The sequence below is a fragment of the Megalobrama amblycephala genome, linkage group LG7, assembly GCF_018812025.1.
Source record: "Megalobrama amblycephala isolate DHTTF-2021 linkage group LG7, ASM1881202v1, whole genome shotgun sequence".
Classification (NCBI taxonomy): domain Eukaryota; kingdom Metazoa; phylum Chordata; class Actinopteri; order Cypriniformes; family Xenocyprididae; genus Megalobrama; species Megalobrama amblycephala.
The window spans coordinates 768,052-781,507 of NC_063050.1; positions in this window are offsets into that span (position 1 = coordinate 768,052).

The following is a 13,456-nucleotide window of genomic DNA, read 5'->3' on the forward strand; positions in this document are numbered from 1 at the left end:
ATAGGTGATACTGCCAGACTGATTGGATTAGCACCTATGCATTTGAATGACACAGTTATGCTGATTAGATCATGGCTGGGAAATGTAGGCAATGATCTGATTCCTGTACTGCATTTGCATCCTTTGTTTAGATTGTCCACACCTCTACTCTATGTATCCCTCCCCCTTGAATGTATATGAACTACCAAGTCACTGCCTTAGTTAGATTTTGGATGACCACAGCGACGCACAGCGTGTTTCTCAATAAAGAGTAACTTCTGCTTCAAGAGATCCCAAAGTCTCCTGGTCTATGCTTCTGAGATTTCCAACAGTTTCTTCCTGAATGAATTTACGAATCATGGATTTAAGCGTGCGATTAAAACGTTCGACCAGCCCGTCCGTTTGTGGGTGAAAGACGCTGGTACGAATCGATTTAATGCCCAATAATTTGTACAATTCGCGTAACGTGCGTGACATAAACGCCGTGCCTTGGTCAGTGAGGATTTCTTTTGGAATCCCCACTCGGGAGATTAGGCGAAACAGTGCATCCGCAACACTCTTAGCGGAAATGTTGCGGAGAGCCACTGCTTCTGGATATCGCGTTGCATAATCAACAATGACCAATGCAAAGCGATGTCCCCGTGCTGATCGTTCCAATGGCCCGATGAGGTCCATACCAATTCTTTCGAAGGGGACCTGCATTAATGGGAGTGGGCGCAATGGCGCTTTTGGGGTGGCCGGTGGGTTTACCAACTGACATTCACGACAAGACGCGCACCACCTGCGTACATTCTCGTGAATGCCCGGCCAGAAAAATCGGGTCATGAGACGCTAAATGCCCCGCCATCGGATTAGAATGAGCCACATGGAAAAGCATTTCCCTGCGGCTCTTTGGAACTAATAACTGGGTTGTATCCTCTTTTGTCTGAGTGTCTTGGGTCACTCGGTACAACCTATCTTTTATAACGGCAAAACACGGATAAGCAAGCGGACGCCCAGGCTGGAGAGGCTGACCATCAATCACACAGACCTTTTCAAACGCATGTTTTAGCGTCTCATCCTGAGACTGCTCCAGGGGAAAATAATCGCGCTCCGGAAGAATTAGTCTTCCGGCTTCACTCTGTTCCCCTGCAGCAGCGCTCCCCGGTCCCTGCTCAGTCTCTCCTACCTGCACCCGCACTTGCTTACCCTGCGTTCTCTTTTCCTAAGAGGCATCCGAGCATAAACATCCCAATAATTGACTGAACGCAGGCCAATTTGTTCCCAAAATTATCGGATGCCGGAGGTGCGGGTTAACTGCAACCTCCACACTATGCTTTTGTCCCCTGAATTTAATTATGACGGGCATTACAGGATATGTCACCACATCCCCGTGTACACACCGAACCCCAACCATGCGGCCTGTATCCAATGCCCCAGATGAAATCAGGCTTTGATGGACAGAGGTTTGGTTACAGCCCGAGTCCACCAAAGCCTGATATGTACCCCCCTTGATACTCACGGGTATTTGGTACTCGCCAGCTTGACCAGGGGCAGCTTGTGGATGGTCGGGGACCCGGATCATCGTCCCAACTTCCATAACCGGACATTTATCCACAAAATGATCCGGGTCCCCACACCGCCAACAAGCCGGCCCAGACCTGCCCGCCGCTCCTGTGGCAGTGAGTGGGTTAAATGGCTGAAGCGGAGAAAGGGGAGAAGCAGGAGTGGGGTCCGTCCCGGCAGCAGGGAGTCCCGCCCCCCTGGGGGGGGGGACCGCCAATTGGATGGCTGAGTCCAGCGACGTGGGGCGGTGGCACTGGACCCACTCGGCCGTCTTCTTTGGGAGCCGAGTGATGAACTGCTCCAGCACCACGCGATCGATGACCAGATCCACGTCGCTTCCCTCAGCCAGCAACCATTTGCGGCACGAGTCCCGGAGCTGTTGGGCCAACACGAAGGGCCGGCCGGACTCACCCAGGTCGAGGGAACGGAAGCGTTGACGATGTTGTTCCAGGGTCCGGCCGACCCGCTGGATGATGGCCCGCCGTAGGTCGTCATACACCAGGAGGTTCTGGACTGGCAGCTGCTGTGCCGCCACCTGCGACTCTCCCGAGAGGAGCGGGACCAGCCTCATAGACCACTGGTCCCGCGGCCATTCACTCGCTTCAGCGGATCTCTCAAAGAGCTCGAGAAAAACTTCTGGATCGTCCAGGGGGCCCATCTTGTTCAGGGGCAGGTGGACAGGCACAGCTGGCTGCCCGCTGGGCTCTCGAGAAACCTCCCGGTGAATCCAGCTCCGGAACGCCTCGCGGTCCTCCTGCTGGGTCTGGAGGATGGTTTGCCAGCACCGTTCCTGGTGTTGTTCTCGGTGCAGGACCGCGAGGGACGCGATGACGTCCGCAAATGATGGGGAGTACGATGTTTGCATGGCGGCGTACTCCCGTCTTCCTTCCCGGGTTTCGGCACCAGTGTAACACAGTTCACGTTCGTGTATGGGAAGGAAGAGGACAGGGACGGCGAACAACTACTGACTGAGTTTTTATTGAAACGAATGTTCAACAGAAAGGCCGTGCAACGCACGATAACAGCAACACAAATAATCCACAAAGGGCTTCACTCCAGGTTCGGTAAACACAATCCACAAAGGGCTTCACTCCAAGTAACTCGCTGGGTCTCAGTCAGCAGTTCCCCTCTCTCTCACACACTCCTGCTTCTCACGGCGTCTTATCCTGTCTCCGCGCCAATCACTAGAACGAGAAACAGGTGTTCGTGATTTGCATCCAACCCACTCACTTACCAAGCGTCTCCCGCTATTCTCTCCGGTTGCAGACCTCGCTGAACCACTCCCCCCTCGCCACACTTACTATCCTCGATTAAAGTTTGGATGCGTGTCTCTAATTCTGAGATTCTCTCTGTCAGCCTGACTATTTCCCTACATTTATGACATGTAAATCCCTCGTCGCTGACAGAGAGAGCTACACTGAACATGTGAAAAACTGAACACGAGATAACAGTGGGAAAGGATGACATGACTCACCATGTTTGTAGACTGATCCGAGTTACCACTGTAGACTGATCCGAGTTACCACAGCTGTTTGATGAACGCGTTGAAAAGGAGCGCGCGAGACTGATAACAAGTTAACAAGCGAGATGCAAACGCGTTGTAACAGCGATTTAGATTCAAAGATTACAGGCTAGCGACGTCAGATTAATGTGGTAGGCAATAATAATAATATAAGCAACAATGAATAAAAGTAAGAGATTCAATATAAGTAAGAGAAAACAAAGCTATACGGAGACGCAAACACCAGCAGCGAGGCAGAGGCAGCAAGGCAGACAGGAGCAATCGAGCCTGAGGCTAACGTTCTCACACCGCTGTCTCTACCCCGCTGTCTCTTCCTAGCCGGCTCTCGGGAGGAAGAAGACGGGAGGGCGCGAGGAGCGGGACCGCTTTCACTGAAGAAAGTGATCTGCGAGCGCAGAGAGGTGAGACTCATGCACTCGCAGGGCGGGCATGAAGTCTCGGTGAGAGCCGCCTCTGCGTGGGGCTTACCCAGGTAGCCGACGCACTCATCGTGGCCATCATCATCCTGCAGAGGGGCTCTGCAGGTACCACAACTGTGGCGCGGCATTTGTAGCAATGCCATCGCTGTGAAATGCTCTTTTAGAGCGGTGAGAACCACTGGAAATGCTCTTTGAGCAGCGGTGTGAAAACCGCGGAAATATGCTGCTTTTAGAATCGCCGGGTGGTGGCAGGAGACTCGCTGAAAGGTGGCTGGAAGCGGGAAGCGGGCGGCTCGAGAGCAGCAGTCTGCGAGGCCGCCGGCACTGCTGCAGTTGGCGGTCTCAGCTGGTCCTCTGCGGTGCCTCTTCGACGGCGGAGTGAGCTCGTTCCAAGCGGCGAAGGCGTTCAGCAGGATTCCAGCGAAGAGAAGTCAATTTCAAGGGATAGTTAAACCTAAATGATAATTCTGTCATCATTGACTTACACTCTAGTTGTTCCAAACCTATATGAGTTTCTTTCTTCTGTTGAACTAAAAATGATATTTTGAAGAATGTCAGTAACCAGACAGTTAATGGTAACCAGTGACTTCCATAGTATTTTTTTTTTCCTACTATGAAAGTCACTTGCTACAGTCAGCTGTCTGTTTACTGACATTCAAAATATACTTTTAGTTCAACAGAAGAAAGAAACTCATACAGGTTCGGAAAAACTAGAAGGTAAGTCAATGATGACAGAATTTTTATTTTTGATTGACCTATCCCTTTAAGGGATTTAAATCTGATGATTTACAGTTTACATCTTAAAAGTAACAGTTTACAGAACACTGATGGGAATATTGCTTCAGAATAAATTACATTTACAACACAAAATGATAAACTTTACTAGATGTAGTTAGTTATTGCACCATCACAGTATTTGAAAAGAAACGTGAGGAGCGTCAATATTGACAATATTACTGCGTGAGGAAAGTGAGTCGCCGGCTGCGGAAAGTGAGTCACCGGCTGCGGAAAGTGAGTCGCCGGCTGCGTGAGGAAAGTGAGTCGTTCGCTGCGTGAGGAAAGTGAGTCGCCAGCCGAGGAGAGTCAGTGGTCAGCTGCGTGAGGAAAGTGAGTCGTTCGCTGCGTGAGGAGAGTGTGTATACAGATGCACCGCCGGCCTATCAGTGGTAAATCCAGTGGCTACTGGCAATTGTATAGTGAATTCCCGCAACAAGTTGGTAGCCATATTTTTGGACCTTCCGGCCCGCACGACTTCTTTTCAGAATAACCCAAACAACTTTTCAGCCGTGGTCAAAGTTTCGGTGCTTCAACGACTAGCTTGTTTGAGACAGCATAGTTTTAAAGGAGAACGTTTGCTCCGTCCTCAGATGCGATCCTCCAATGAGATGTTGCTTGTCCATTGATTACATCGCGTTATACCCACGGATCATTCTCCTGTTTTATTAACAACTTTATAACGTTTCATAATATCTTCCTGATACAGAATTTCAATGTTTCATGCACACAGAATTAAAAATAATTATAAATCCTGTATTTAGAACTCAAACATGACACACTTCCCAGCAAACAAAGTACGTTGTGACGACGTCGTCAGTTAGTCGTCATTTGGTCAGCGTGACATTACTTTATGACAACGTTGTGAGGACGTCGTGGTAATGTTCCATTTTTTAGAATCTTGGCTAACGTTCCAGAAACGTCACGGGCACGTCCTCAAAAGACGTCGCTGGTTAATACCATGGAGAATGTTGTAGCGACGTGGTGTCATGAAATGAACACGGAGAGTGGATCCAAGTGCAAGTAAATCAATATTTATTGACAGAATACGCTGTACAATAACTTCACTCCAAATGGGCAGTCGTTGCAGTGACTGAGGCGTGCTGAAGCAATGGCGTACGGAGGCAGATGAACAGGGTGGCGTAGGGCTGCAGCGGGTATCAGAAACCAAGGATAATCCAACCCAGACGCGGGCACAAGACGACAGTTCATATAATCCACCCAGACGTGGGCACAAGACGATAGTCCAGAAATCCAGGAAACGGGAAGTGAAACACGGAACACACGACACCGGGACAGCCTGCAACGAACTGACAAAGACACCATGTAGACACGCACATTAAATAGCAAACACTGAACAAGACACGGCTGGCAGCACATCACAAACAGACAGGTGGGTGACGCCCACACAATCACTCACTCACAAGCAACACACACCACAACCACACGAGGGCGAGTAAGTGAACCCATGAACCGTGACAGTACCCCCTCTCCTACGAGCGCCTCCTGACGCTCCCAGGAGAGCCTACCTGTCGATTGTAATCATCAATAAGAGAGTGGTCCAGGATGTCCCTGGCAGGAACCCAACTCCTCTCCTCCGGACCGTAACCTTCCCAGTCCACCAAGTACTGGAATCCGCGTCCCCTCCGCCTAGCGTCCAAGATACGACGGACCGAATAAGTAGGTTCCCCATCTACGAGTCGCGGCGGGGGAGGAACCGGAACCGGCGGATTAATGTTAGAATGAAAAACAGGTTTAATTTTAGACACGTGAAAAACAGGATGAATTCTGCGGTACGCTGGTGGCAATTTGAGGCGGACAGTCACCGGGCTAAGAATTTTGGTGACCGTAAACGGGCCAATAAATTTGGGTGCTAACTTGTTACTCACGGAGCAGAGCGGAATGTTCTTGGATGAAAGCCACACTTTTTGACCAACGACATATACGGGAGGCTTCAGCCGGTGGCGGTCGGCCTGGGCCTTGGTGCGCACTCCCACCTGAAGAAGAGTCTCTCGGGCTCTTCTCCATGTGTGATGACACCTCTGGACGAAGGCGTGAGCGGAGGGGACCATGACTTCGGATTCCAGACTGGGAAAGGCAGGTGGCTGGTAACCTAGACTACACTGAAAAGGCGACAGGCCCGTAGCCGACACTGGTAACGAGTTGTGCGCGTACTACACCCAAGGAAGCTGCTGACTCCAGGAGGAAGGATTCTGAGCAACCCGACATCGCAACATTCTCTCCAAATCCTGGTTGGCTCTCTCAGCTTGCCCGTTCGTCTGGGGATGGAACCCAGATGACAAACTAACAGTCGCCCCCAGTAAACGACAAAACTCCTTCCAGAATTTGGAGGTAAATTGGGATCCCCTGTCAGAAACCACGTCTACCGGGAGGCCATGGATACGGAAGACGTGATTAATGACAGTAACCGCTGTCTCCTTGGCAGTGGGTAATTTGGGCAAGGGGATGAAATGTGCCGCCTTCGAGAACCGGTCCACTACGGTCAAAATCACCGTATTGCCCTGTGAAGGAGGGAGGCCTGTGACAAAATCTAGCGCTATGTGGGACCAGGGTCTCGAAGGGACAGACAGCGGTTGAAGGAGTCCATCAGGGGAACGATTGGAAGTCTTACCACGAGCGCACACAGAGCAAGCCAAAACAAAATTGTGAACATCGCGAGCCATGCAGGGCCACCAGAATCGTTGTTTAACCAAAAAATTGGTACGACTAACCCCTGGATGACAAGCCAGATTGGAATCGTGGCCCCATCGGATAACGTCTGAACGTAACCCCTCTGGCACAAATAACCGACTCGGTGGGCACCCGGGTGGAGGCGTTAAACCTTCTAAGGCAGTGCGGACCTTCGACTCGACCTCCCATGTGAGTAAAGAGACAATGAGTCTCTCAGGTAGAATACACTCGGGAGTGGACGGGCGCTCGGAACGATCAAAAACACGAGATAAAGCATCGGGCTTGATGTTTTTTGACCCGGGACGGTAAGATAAAGAAAACTCAAAACGACCGAAAAACAGAGCCCACTGAGCCTGCCTAGAGTTAAGTCGTTTAGCGGATCTGATATATTCAAGGTTCTTATGATCAGTCCAGACGATGAAAGGTACCTCCGAACCCTCCAACCAGTGACGCCACTCTTCCAAAGCTAATTTGACCGCCAGCAGCTCCCTGTTACCAATGTCATAATTGCGTTCGGCAGCAGTTAAACAATGTGAAAAAAATTAGCAAGGATGCATCTTATCGTCCGCTGCGGAGCGCTGGGATAGAACTGCACCTACCCCCACCTCTGACGCATCAACCTCCACTACAAACTGACGTGAAGGATCAGGGGCGACAAGAATGGGAGCCGAAACGAAGCGGCTTTTGAGGTTGGAGAATGCAGCCTCAGCTGCATCCGACCACCTAAACGCCGTTGCAGGGGAGGTCAAGGCACTCAGAGGAGCAGCTAGTTGGCTGAAATTGCGAATAAAACGCTGGTAAAAATTGGCGAATCCCAAAAACCTCTGCAGGGCCTTGCGGGAATCTGGAATTGGCCAATCCACCACAGCCTTAACCTTGTGAGGATCCATGCGCACCCCCTCGGACGATACAATGTAGCCCAAAAATGGAACTGACTGTGCATGAAAAACGCACTTCTCCGCCTTGACAAAAAGCCCATTCTCTAAAAGCCTCTGGAGCACTCGTCTGACGTGTTGCACATGTTCCTGGAGAGAAGAAGAAAATATCAGTATGTCGTCCAGGTAGACATATATGAACTGATCGACCATGTCTCTCAACACGTCATTGACGAGTGCTTGGAAGATGGCGGGCGAGTTGGAAAGGCCAAAGGGCATAACCAAGTATTCAAAGTGCCCTCTAGGGGTGTTAAAAGCCGTCTTCCACTCATCCCCCTCCCTAATGCGAACCAAATGATAAGCGTTGCGCAGGTCCAATTTCGTGAATAGAGATGCGCCCTGCAGCCGTTCAAAGGCAGAAGACATCAACGGCAAAGGATAAGTATTCTTTACTGTGATGTTGTTCAGTCCTCTGTAATCAATGCACGGCCGCAGGGACCCATCCTTCTTACCCACGAAAAAAAACCCTGCCCCCGCGGGAGACGAGGAAGGGCGGATGATCCCAGCTGCCAGAGAATCAGAAATATATTTCTCCATGACCTCCCTTTCTGGATTAGAAAGTGAATATAACTTGCCTTTAGGCGGAGAAGACCCTGGAACTAAGTCTATGGCACAGTCATAGGGACGATGCGGAGGGAGAGAAGCAGCCTGGGACTTACTGAACACTTCCTTCAGGTTGTGGTACTCCTGGGGCACGTTTGACAGGTTCACCGACTCCTCCTGCAACACAGAACGAGATACAGAAGAACAAGCAGACAACAAACAAGACGCATGACAGTGCTGACTCCAATCCGCCACGGATCCCTGGCCCCACTCGATCCTGGGCTTGTGTTCCATCAGCCATGGGTGCCCCAGGACGATGGGATGATGAACAGATCTGGAGAGGTAAAATGACAGCAGTTCAGTATGATTACCGGAAATGATGACAGTTATGGACTCCGTGGCGTGTGTGATGGTGGGTAATTTCTGTCCGTTGAGAGCGAAAACAGATATGGCACGATCCAGAGGGCGAATAGGAATGTGCAATCGTGTTGCCAGATCCCAGTCCATAATGCTTCCCTCAGCACCCAAGTCGACCAGAGCCTGGCAGATGTGATGTCCCAATACCCACTGCAGTCTCACCGGGAGGAGCGTCGCAGACGAGGATTTATCCAAGGCTAGACCGCCCGACAGTAACCTCGGTCCTACTGCCGGACTTCTGTCCTTTACTGGGCAGTCCTTAAAAAAAATTTCCAGCTCCACCACAGTACAAACAAAGTCCTTTTTCCCTCCGGTGTGTCCTCTCCTCCCGGGAGAGCCGAGCTCTCCCCACCTGCATGGGCTCAGAATCGAACGGGGGACCGACTGTGTTCTCTCCGCTGATCCCCACGGCAACCAGTTCCTCGAGACGCGCTACAGGCTTCCTGTGTTCAGCGCGTTCGTGCAAACGGCCATCCACTCGCAGTGCGAGCTCAATCAGTCCGTTAAGAGTGGTGGGTAGATCCAGTGAATAAATTTCTTGTTGAACACGGTCGGCCAGCCCATGTAGGAACACATCCCATTGCGCCTCCTCGTTCCATTTACACTCCGCTGCCAGGGTGCGGAACTCAATGGCGTAGTCGAAAACAGGTCGAACTCCCTGCCGCAGGTCCGCGAGCTTGTGAGCAGCCTCCCGTCCCGCCACCGAACGGTCGAACACTCGCCTCATCTCCTGCGACAGGGACTGGAACGAGGAGCAGCATGGATGGTTGTTTTCCCACACCGCCATTCCCCATAACGCCGCTCGTCCAGTCAATAACGTCACAACCAACGCTACTTTAGACTCCTCAGAAGAGAACGTGTTAGGTTGCAGAGAGAAATAAATAGAGCATTTAGAAAAAAAAACTCTACAAGCATCAGGTTCTCCACCATACCTCTCAGGTGCAGGAATACGAGGTTCTTGTTGCGTGCTGGCGGATGAGTGGGGAACGGACGGTGGGGCTGGTGCAGTGGGAGATGAAAGATGTAATACCTGGGTCGAGAGCTCAGCCACCTGCGCCACCAACGCTTGCACGGCACAAGCAGTGGCCATCACCTGCTCGTCCTGCTGATCCATCCGTTGAGCGCTCTCACTCAAAAACTCCTGAAGATTCAACGAACTTGCTGGATCCATTCTTGGTCAGTTCGTTCTGTCAGGAAATGAACACGGAGAGTGGATCCAAGTGCAAGTAAAACAATATTTATTGACAGAATACGCTGTACAATAACTTCACTCCAAATGGGCAGTCGTTGCAGTGACTGAGGCGTGCTGAAGCAATGGCGTACGGAGGCAGATGAACAGGGTGGCGCAGGGCTGCAGCGGGTATCAGAAACCAAGGATAATCCAACCCAGACGCGGGCACAAGACGACAGTTCATATAATCCACCCAGACACGGGCACAAGACGATAGTCCAGAAATCCAGGAAACGGGAAGTGAAACACGGAACACACGACACCGGGACAGCCTGCAACGAACTGACAAAGACACCATGTAGACACGCACATTAAATAGCAAACACTGAACAAGACACGGCTGGCAGCACATCACAATCAGACAGGTGGGTGACACCCACACAATCACTCACTCACAGGCAACACACACCACAACAACACGAGGGCGAGTAAGTGAACCCATGAACCGTGACACGTGGTCCATAGGTCTCCTGATAACTTTCCAGATATTGCATTAAGCCAACATTATGTTTGTTAATATGGATATTATGAGTAAATTTAATTGATTCAAGCTTTTTAAATGAATCGACATAGTTTTATTTATATTTGAGATAGCCTACTACATATTCATAAAATATTTGCCAGCAAAACTACCTAACATTTTACTTAATAAATTGTGATAATTCATATGTTTGTGACAGCAGCGTAGCCAGAAAAGTGACTCTGGGTGTGCATCAGAAAAACTGGGTGTGCCATATTTATTGTCTGATTAATGTGCAACCGGACAAAGTATTGTAATTGAAATTGTTGTAGGGGGGTCTGGGAGCATCCTCCCCCATTTTAGGGATTTTAACGACGCATTCTGGTGCACTCTGACAAGAAAATAATTGGAAAAAAACATCATTTGCTTTAAATAAAAACAAAACAAACAAAAAAATGATTGACGGCTGGGCATTGACACAAATTTCACCATTGGATTTGATTTTGATTCTGAAGCTTGTGGTTTGATTTCGATTTGATTTCCTTGATTCATTATTGACTAATTTGGGGCCCGTCAGACTTGGGTAAAGTTGGTTTTATATTCGCACATTCGGACATCCGTATTCAGTAGCCTTGTTAATCAAACTACATTGGACATTCAGTGGACATTCACAAGTAAATATGCCATTAAAACAATACTTGCCTATTTTGATCGACTGTGAAAAATGTTGTAAGTTGACAATCGTTGGTTGTCAATATCATGTCGCTGCTTAAAATTCGCAAACATTAATTTATTGCACATTTATTGGAAAGTCTGAATTTATCAGAAGTCCGAATGTGCGAATATAAAACCAACTTTACAGAAGTGCCGTCAGGTACAGCAAATTTCCTCAAAGAAAAAAATCTCTCTCAACACTGTAAACTATACAGGGAACCACAGCTGGTAGCCTACATCACTATAATATTAAAAATTAATTTATTTGTAAGCTACTTACATATAAATTACACAGTTTTTATAATAACGTTATAATAAAAAAAAATATGACAATTATATTTCTACTCATTTTTATATAGACCTAAAAATTTAAATGGTGGCTGTCATAAAACAGATTTATACATTCAATATTGAAGTACATGTTAAGCACAAACAGTGGCGGCTGGTGCAAAAAATATTTGGGGGGGCACAAAAAAAAAAAAAAAAAAAAAAAAAAAACAATTTAGAAATGCAGGAATGAATAGGCTAATTGTTAAATATCCATTTAACAAGTGATATAATAATGTATCTATCTAAAACATGGAAAATTCAGTATTTAAAGCATGCCATAGGGCTGAGATGTAACTGTGTAGTATATGCTGTAAATTTTGTGCAAAAAGGGGTCAAATCACATTAGACCTAGACTACATTCTAAAATTGTACCTTTACAATCTAAAAACAAAATGTTTTTTGAAGCAGAAATTAAATACACTAAACTAAAAATGAAAATAAATAAAAACAAAAGAACAGACTAATAATTATTATTATTTTGATTACCCTAGAATAGTCACTTTACACAGTTACTGCTATTGTACAAATACACTTAGTTGTAGGTTCGAAATTCTACATATGACATAATTATGTTCGCCAACAAAAACAAATTTTCAACAAATATTTTGTGCAAAATGTAGGCTATTTTACTCAGATTGAACTCCGTCTATTCGGCGCGCGCCGGCGCTCGTTCACGGAAGTTTGTGCTTGCTGAAGGCTCGTCCACGCCTGACTGCAAAATGGAAATATTTTCTCGACTTTCTAACTTTTACAGATGGAGAATTTGTCTATGAAATGTAAATTATGCACTGAGGAAATTATTAAATGTCACTTCAGCTTAAAAAAATTATTAATAGTGGTATGTTTGTTTCCACCAATCGCTGCACAAGTTAAGGTTACGTATGATGACGAAAGCACGTTAGTGCGAGCCCTCCCGGAACCCATAGAGATTGCATTGCAGTGCCTGCAGTTCGAAAAAAAAAGTTCTTTGAATGGCAGTCTATGGGAGCACTCGGGGCAAATCTCCGCCAGACTGAAATGCCCAAAAAGAGGCGGTACTCCAGAGCGTGACTCGACGCTGATTGGACTATATCCAGAGGCAGAACAAACAGCCTAGCAGTGACAGCTAGCGTAACTCTGTGGTTGAATGTGATTGAAAAATCCGTCCCTTTCTCACTTTGGTGGTGCGTCGCCCTATTGCCCTAATGAAGAAACCGCCCCTGAGCACAAATACAATGAATATGCAATAGTGCATATATTTAGCAAAATGCTCCTCTCGAAGTTCATTTTTGTAGCTGACTGATGCGTTTTTGGACATTGAAGGGCTTTTCTGAGGTAATGTGACGGTAAATTTGACATTATTACAATATGTTTTAATGACACCTTTCCACAGTTGAAACATGAACATGAAAGATGACATGATACGGATTTTGGTAAGTTCTACTATATCTTTCAACATACCTTTGGATGTTCATTCATGTTTATTACATGTGGAAGAGATGGTCCGTTCACGCCCGCTCTGCATGAACTGAAGCGCTTAGCGCTACAAGCCACAGAGAGCCAAGAATGATCGCGACAGCTCGACGAGAGACGTCTATGGTCTCACTCCAGTCTATGGGAAAGTAGCCCATTTTCGATACTTGTGAGGTTTGTTGTGCTTGCAATTTCACCTGGACCTATTTTAGGTGTGCCAGCTGCCACTTTGGGTGGCCCTGGCACACCCGTGGCTACGCCACTGGTTTGTGAACAAGAGGTTTACTGAATGACAACATTGTGAGGACGTCGTGGCAGTGGCGAGGCTACAGAAGGGCCAGGGCGGCACTGGCCCACCCAGATTGATGGCTGGCCCACCCAATCAAAGGTGCCAGAATATTTCATTTTATTTCCAGACACTTGGTCTGGAAATAGTCATATCTG